The 6,777-nt window shown below is 41.7% G+C and overlaps 1 protein-coding gene across 7 annotated transcripts in view; it reads right to left on the reverse strand.

The window, feature by feature from the left end:
* Positions 1-6,777, reverse strand: part of MCF2L2 (MCF.2 cell line derived transforming sequence-like 2) — a 279,331-nt gene that overhangs the window by 94,286 nt on the left and 178,268 nt on the right. The gene's annotated exons all lie outside the window — the stretch shown is intronic.

Below are 6,777 nucleotides of genomic sequence, written 5' to 3' on the forward strand. Positions count from 1 at the left end.
TGAATGGCTTTGACCAAAATGTTGATAGTGATATGGGCAATAAAGTCCAGGCTGAGGTGGTCTCAGATAGAGAGGAGAAACTTCTTGGGAACTGGAGCAAAGGAGACTCTTGTTATGCTTTAGCAAAGAGCCTGGCAGCATTTTTCTCCTGCCCTAGAGATCTGTGGGAATTTGAACTTGAGAGAGATGATTCAGGGCATCTGGCAGAAGAAATTTCTAAGCAGCAGAGCATTCAGAGGTGACTTGAGTGGTGTTAACAGCATTCAGTTTTATGCATTCACAAAGATATGGTTTGGAATTGGAACTTATGTTTAAAAGAGAAGAAGAAGAGCATAAAAGTTCAGAAAATTTGCAGCCTGATGATGAGTGATAGAAAAGAAAAACTGATTTTCTGAGGAGAAATTCAAGCCGGCTGCAGAAATTTGCATAGGTAATGAGGAGCCAAATGTTAATCGCCAAGACAATGGGGAAAATGTCTTCAGGGCAAGTCAGACACCTTTGCAGCAACCCTTCTCATCACAGGCCCAAACCTAGGAGGAAAAAATAGTTTCGTGGGCCAGGCCCACGGACCCCTGCTCTGTGTAGTCTAGGGATTTGGTATCCTGTGTCCCAGTTGCTCCAGTAATGGCCGAACAGACCCAAGGTAGAGCTTGGGCCATTGCTTCAGAGGTGCAAGCCCCAAGCCTTGGTGGCTTACATGTGCTGTTGGGCCTGTGGGTTCACAGAAGTCAGGAACTGAGGTTTGGGAACCTCCACCTACACTTCAGAGAATGTATGGAAATGCCTGGATGTCCAGGCAGAAGTTTGCTGCAGGGGCAGGGCCCTCATGGAGAATCTCTGCTAGGGAAGTATGGAAGGGAATTATGGGGCTGGAGGAGCTGTGAGAAGAGAGACACCATCCTCCAGACTGCAGAATGGTAGATCCACTGACAGCTTGCATCGTGCACTTGGAGAAGCTGCAGACACTCAATGCTAGCCCATGAAAGCAACCAGGAGGAAGGCTGTATCCTGCAAAGCAACAGGGGCAGAGCTGCAAAAGGCCGTGGGAACCCACCTCTTGCATCAGCATATCTCATGGATATGAAACACAGAGTCAAAGGAGATCATTTTGGAACTTTAAGGTTTAATGACTGCTTTATTGGACTTCAGACTTGCATGAGGCTGATAGCCCCTTCGTTTTGGACAATTTCTCCCATTTGGAACAGGTATATTTACCCAATGTCTGTACCCCCATTTTATCTGGGAAATAGCTAACTTCTCTTTTGATTTTACAGGCTCATAGGTGGGAGGGACTTGCCTTGTTTCAGATGAAACTTTGGACTGTGTACTTTTCAGTTAATGCCGAAATGAGTTAAGACTGGACTGTTGGGAAGGCACGATTTCTTTTGAAATGTGAGGATGTGAGATCTGGGAGGGGCCAGGGGTGGAATGATAGGGTTTGTCTCTATGTCACCAGCTTCATCAGGATCCTCTCACACATCCCCATTCTAAGTGGCAGGGTCCCATTCTTTTCCAATCAATGCCCTCATTTTAACAGTAGACACCTGGTGAGGCTGTGCATGCACCTTTCATTGCAGGTCAGCCACTTCCATGATAAGAGCTTGTGTCTGGCTTTCCACAATTTCAGCACTTTTCTTACTGGAGATAAGACTCTCACTCCAGGCAATCTTAGATTTGAGGCTCAGAGTATGCTTCTGGAGCCAGGAGTTAAAATCCCTGAGTTCACTGTTTTCTTCCATCACTCTGTCCAGTGAACTTAGAGCAACCAATCAACTTCATTATATTCCTTGGTTCTCTACAAATGATCAAAGGTATTACATACACAGTTATTAAACTCCTTGCCTCTCATGAGTGGTGAATCAGGAGTAATGAATGCATTTCTTTTGCATAACTCTTTAAACAGTTCGTGACAAGGATTCTCAGTGTTCTCCACACAATTAGAAGTAGAATTCTTAGCATTTTTGAGGCTAATCATATTAAGCAGCCAACTCTAGAAACCCCAAAACCAACTAAAGAAATCCATCCTTAAAACTCTGTTCCTCTAGAACCATTCCCAGTACCAAAATCTAATTTAAAAAAAAAAAAAAGCAGGGAGAGGAAGGTGGAAGGACTAGATCTTTGGTGCTGGATGCTTCCGGCCCTGGAACATCAGACTCCAAGTTCTCAGCTTTTGGACTCTTGGACTTACACCAGTGGTTTGCCAGGGGCTCTCCGGCATTCGGCCACAGCCCGAAGACTGCACTATCAGCTTCCCTACTTTTGAGGTTTTGGGACTCAGACTGGCTTCCTGGCTCTGCAGCTTGCAGACGTCTACTGTGGGACCTCATCTTGTGATCGTGTGAGTCGGTTCTCCTAATAAACTCCCCTTCATATATTCATCTAACCTATTAGTTCTGTACCTTTAGAGAACCCTGACCAATACAGTGGGTTAAGCCAATCGTCTAGTAAGATCACAAAATGCTATAAGCAGATATAAACTTAAGGCTGATCCAGCTCTTCTCTTCATTTTACAGATGAGAAAACAGAAGTAGAAATAGAATTGGAACCCCAGTTTCTTGAAACCCAGTGTTTGTATAACACCATGCTAATTTCATTCTAATTTGTGTTTTATTTAATAATCAGGAAACAGTTCCAACAGAGGTCCAGGGCCGTGAAATAACTTGGTCAAGGTCTATGGCTTTTGCAAAGCAAGTACTCTTTCTGCTACTTTACCTCGTTGCTCTTGGCCTATGTTTGGGGTGCATCTAAAGAACTGTTTGCTGATTATTAAATAAAATGCAAATTAGAATGAAATTAGCATGGTGTTATAAAAATACAGGGTTTTAAGAAACTGGGGTTCCAAGTCTATTTCTACCTCTAGCATACAGGGTAAGTCACTTCCTTTCTGAGTCTGTTTTTCTGTTGTCAAAGGGCTGGATTAGATAAACCTGACTTCCCTTCTTGGCCCTCATACATCATTCTACAAATGTTATTATTTCTAATAGGATGTATGATGTGATCTTTGGTCTAATGGCCCCTGCTTTTCATTTTTCACAAGAAATGAAACAAAGGTCACAAGACTTTCTATTTATTTGCAACCCAGTTAATGTGTAATTGGAGCACTACATGGGAACAACACGGAGAAGGGGAATGGATTGGGTTGGAGAAAGTGCAGTCTGACCTATCCTCTGCAAGAAGTACAGGGCCTGTCCAGGAAGACAGGAGCGTCAGGAGGAGAAAACTCCAGCAGGGGCTGGAGTCATGGCCACACATGGGGCCTTACAGGATCCAGGCTGCCAGAGCAGGGTTTGGATAGGGGCTGGAAGGCTGGGGGAGCCAGCTGAGGATATGGTTGTCATGACAGGCCACGAGTATGGACGAGTGCAGGCCAGGGAAGGTAGATGAGATTGATGGGGCCGTGGCAAGCAGGGCAGATACCCTTCCAGGAACCTGTTCCCTTAAACACAGAATATAGTCCTGAGGGCTCAGTCTCAGGAAAACGTGTTCTTGTTTTACATCCTTCTTTTGCTTTGATTAGGTGTGCCCTGATTACAAAATAAATTCCCAGAACTGTTCATGGTAACAACACAAAGCACTATAGAGCCATACAAGGATCATATTGAAACTGACATTTTAAGAATAAAAGATCTGATTAATATGAACACTTCCCTGGTTCCTAGGAGAACAGTTGAGTTTTGTTCAGTAGACCTGCCTTCTCTTCCTTCCTCTCTGCTTTGTATCTTAGTTTCTGTATCTTATCTTATATTAATGGGATTTGGTCTCATTACCCTGATGTATCTTAGTTTCTATATTTTGTCTTATATTAATGGGATTTGGTCTCATTACCCCTATGATTGTATAGTAAACTACCTCAAATTCTTTTTGAAAGAAGATGGGATATAAATTATTATTAAAGTTTATCTGGACAGATGTTCTTCGATATCACACAATAAACAGTGACAATGTAATTTTGTGTATACAGCACTTTAAGAGACTGATTATAAACACAATCCCATTAATTTTAATTCAAGTTAACAATCCTTGCATTTGCATGGCATTTTAGGTATTATAAAGTTAAAAAAAAGTTGTGGTAAGATATGCATAAAATTTCCTGTTTAAACCTTTCTTAAGTGCATAGTTCAGTAGTGTTAAGCACATTCACAATGTTGTGTAACCATCACTGCTACCATTTCCGGACTTTTTCATCATCCCAAACTGAAGCTCTGTACCTATTAAACATGACCCCATTCTCTACCCCCTACCCCTCCTGGGAACCTCTATTCTACTTTCTGTATGAATTTTCCTATTCTAGGTATCTCATATCAGTGGAATCATACAATATTCATCCTTTGGTGTCTGGCTTATTTCACGTAGCGTAATGTTTTCAAGGTTCATCCACGTTGTAGCATGTATCAGAATTTGATGCGTTTTTAAGGCTGAATATCTTCCATTTTCTGTATCTACCACATTTGGCTTATGCATTCTTCTGTCGATGAATACCTGGCTTGTTTTCACCTTTTGGCTCTTGTGGATAATGCCGTCATGAACACTGATGTGGAAGTGTCTGAGTCTCTACCTTCAATTTTGAGCATATACCTAGAAGTGGAATTGCTGGACCATAGGATCATTCTATTTTTAACTTTTTTGAGCAATTGCCATACCACCCTCCACAGCAGCTGCACCTTTTATATTACCAACAACAGTGCACAAAGGTTCTAATTTCTCCACAATCTGGTCAACATTTAGATTACTGTTCTTTTCTTTTTTAAAACAGCTAACCCAATGGGAGTGAAGTAAGGTGGTTTTTTTTGTTTTTAATGTGTGCATTACCTCACTTGATCCATTGCCTCCCTAACAAACAGCTCCTCCAGGGCAGGTGTCCGATCTTATTCATCCTTAGCCCCAGTGCCTTGCAAGCAAGGAAATTCTTAATAAGTGTCAATTGAATGGATGGTTGATAGATTTATTGGACGCGAGCCAATTCTGTGGACAAGAATAGGTACTAACTGTGATTTTCATCTCACAGAAGAGCAGATCAGGACTCTGGGCACTAAGTGACTCGGCTGAGGTCAAACTGCCTTCCAGCCCCAAGCCCAGTGATAGGGGAGCTGATGTGTCAAGCATGAATGTCAGTCCATTGAAATGGTACCCACTTTTCTGACTCTGCTGCAGAAGAGACAGGGTCTATACAGCAAGGACATAGAGAAGCAGGTTACAGACCATTATCCATGTATGCCTGGGATTCGAGGAATGCGGCTGAAATCTCAACACTCTGGTGCAGAGGCACATCTAATAACAAATACAACAACACATAGTTTGACAGATGCCCAGTACACCAAGAAGATTCCCAGAATACGGCTGACAGGAAAGCCTCATTACTCCAATCCCAGCAAAGCAGGACTGGTAACAATCCCAACAGGAGTATCCAAGTAACTCAGTAATCTTCAGTCAAGAAAATAAACTGTGAAACAATTACAGTCAGTCCTCCGTCTGTGTAGGTTCCATATCTGTGGATTCAGTGAACCTCATGTTGAAAATATTAATAAATAATAACACTATAACAATTAAAATAATGCAAAATTTAAAAGCAATACAGTGTAACAACTATTTATATAGTGTTTCTATTGTATCAGGTATCATGAATAATCTAGAGATTATTTGAAGTATATGGGAGACTGTGCATAGGTTATATGCAAATACCACACCATTTTACGTAAGAGACTTGAACATCTGTGGACTTCATTATCTGCACGGGTCCTGGAACCAATTCCCTGTGGATACTGAGGTTCAACGGTACCAAGAGCTTCTATCTCATGAAAACAAAAGGAAATCTATTGCAAAAAGGAAATTCCCAAAGATAAAAAGCATGTCTATGAAACAGTCAAAGAGCCAAAAATGTTAAGAGACATGCTCTGCTTTCCCTGCCCTGTGCCCCTTTTTGCAGATCTATGTGCATCTTTATCTACCTACCAGCAGATATTCTATTATTCTAATAGATCCCTTCTTTCCCAAGAGGGTTTGCTTATTTATTAAGTATGATGCAGACATCTCTCTCAGAGATATTGCTCTCTCTTCCTACGATTCCTTAGCCCTAAATCTGTAGAGCCAATTGGGTATTAACATCAGGCTTTATAACTTTGGACCATCAGACCAACCGAGACGGATTCATGAAATGTATATGGTTTCAGATCACATGAATTTATCATGGACTTTGGAACTGGCCTTTTAGAAGTACTACTATAAGGAAAATCTCAGTATAGCAAGTTTTATCTAATAGTCTACTTGTATTAAATAGTACTCAATATAAACCCCAGGAAGGCTTTTAACTGTCTTTTGGAAATGGGTTGAGTGGGATTTGAACCAGGTACTCTCTGTAAAGCAGGAAATTAGCACTTAGTAATTACTAAGTATTTCAAAATGGGAAATAGAAAATCACATTTTAGACCTGGTGCAGTGGCTCACACCTGTAATCCTAACACTTTGGCAGGTGGAGGCGGGTGGATCACTTGAGCCCAGGAGTTCGAGACCAGCCTGGGCAACATAGTGAGCAACTCCATTCTACTAAATATAAAAAAATTAGCTGAGCACGATGGTGTACACCTGTAGTGTAGTCCCCACTACTCAAGAAGGAAGGACTGGGGCAGGAAGACTGCTTGAGCCTAGGAGGTCAAGGCTGCAGTGAGCTGTGATTGGCCACTGCATTCCAGCCTGAGCCACAGACCCTGTCTCAAAAAAACGTATATTTTTTTCAAAAAGAAAATTACATTTTAGTTGTTCCTTAAATATCAGTACAACCAA

This window comes from Aotus nancymaae, unplaced genomic scaffold (assembly GCF_030222135.1).
Source record: "Aotus nancymaae isolate 86718 unplaced genomic scaffold, 86718_ANA_hifiasm-v0.15.2.pri h1tg000067l, whole genome shotgun sequence".
In the NCBI taxonomy this organism is placed as follows: domain Eukaryota; kingdom Metazoa; phylum Chordata; class Mammalia; order Primates; family Aotidae; genus Aotus; species Aotus nancymaae.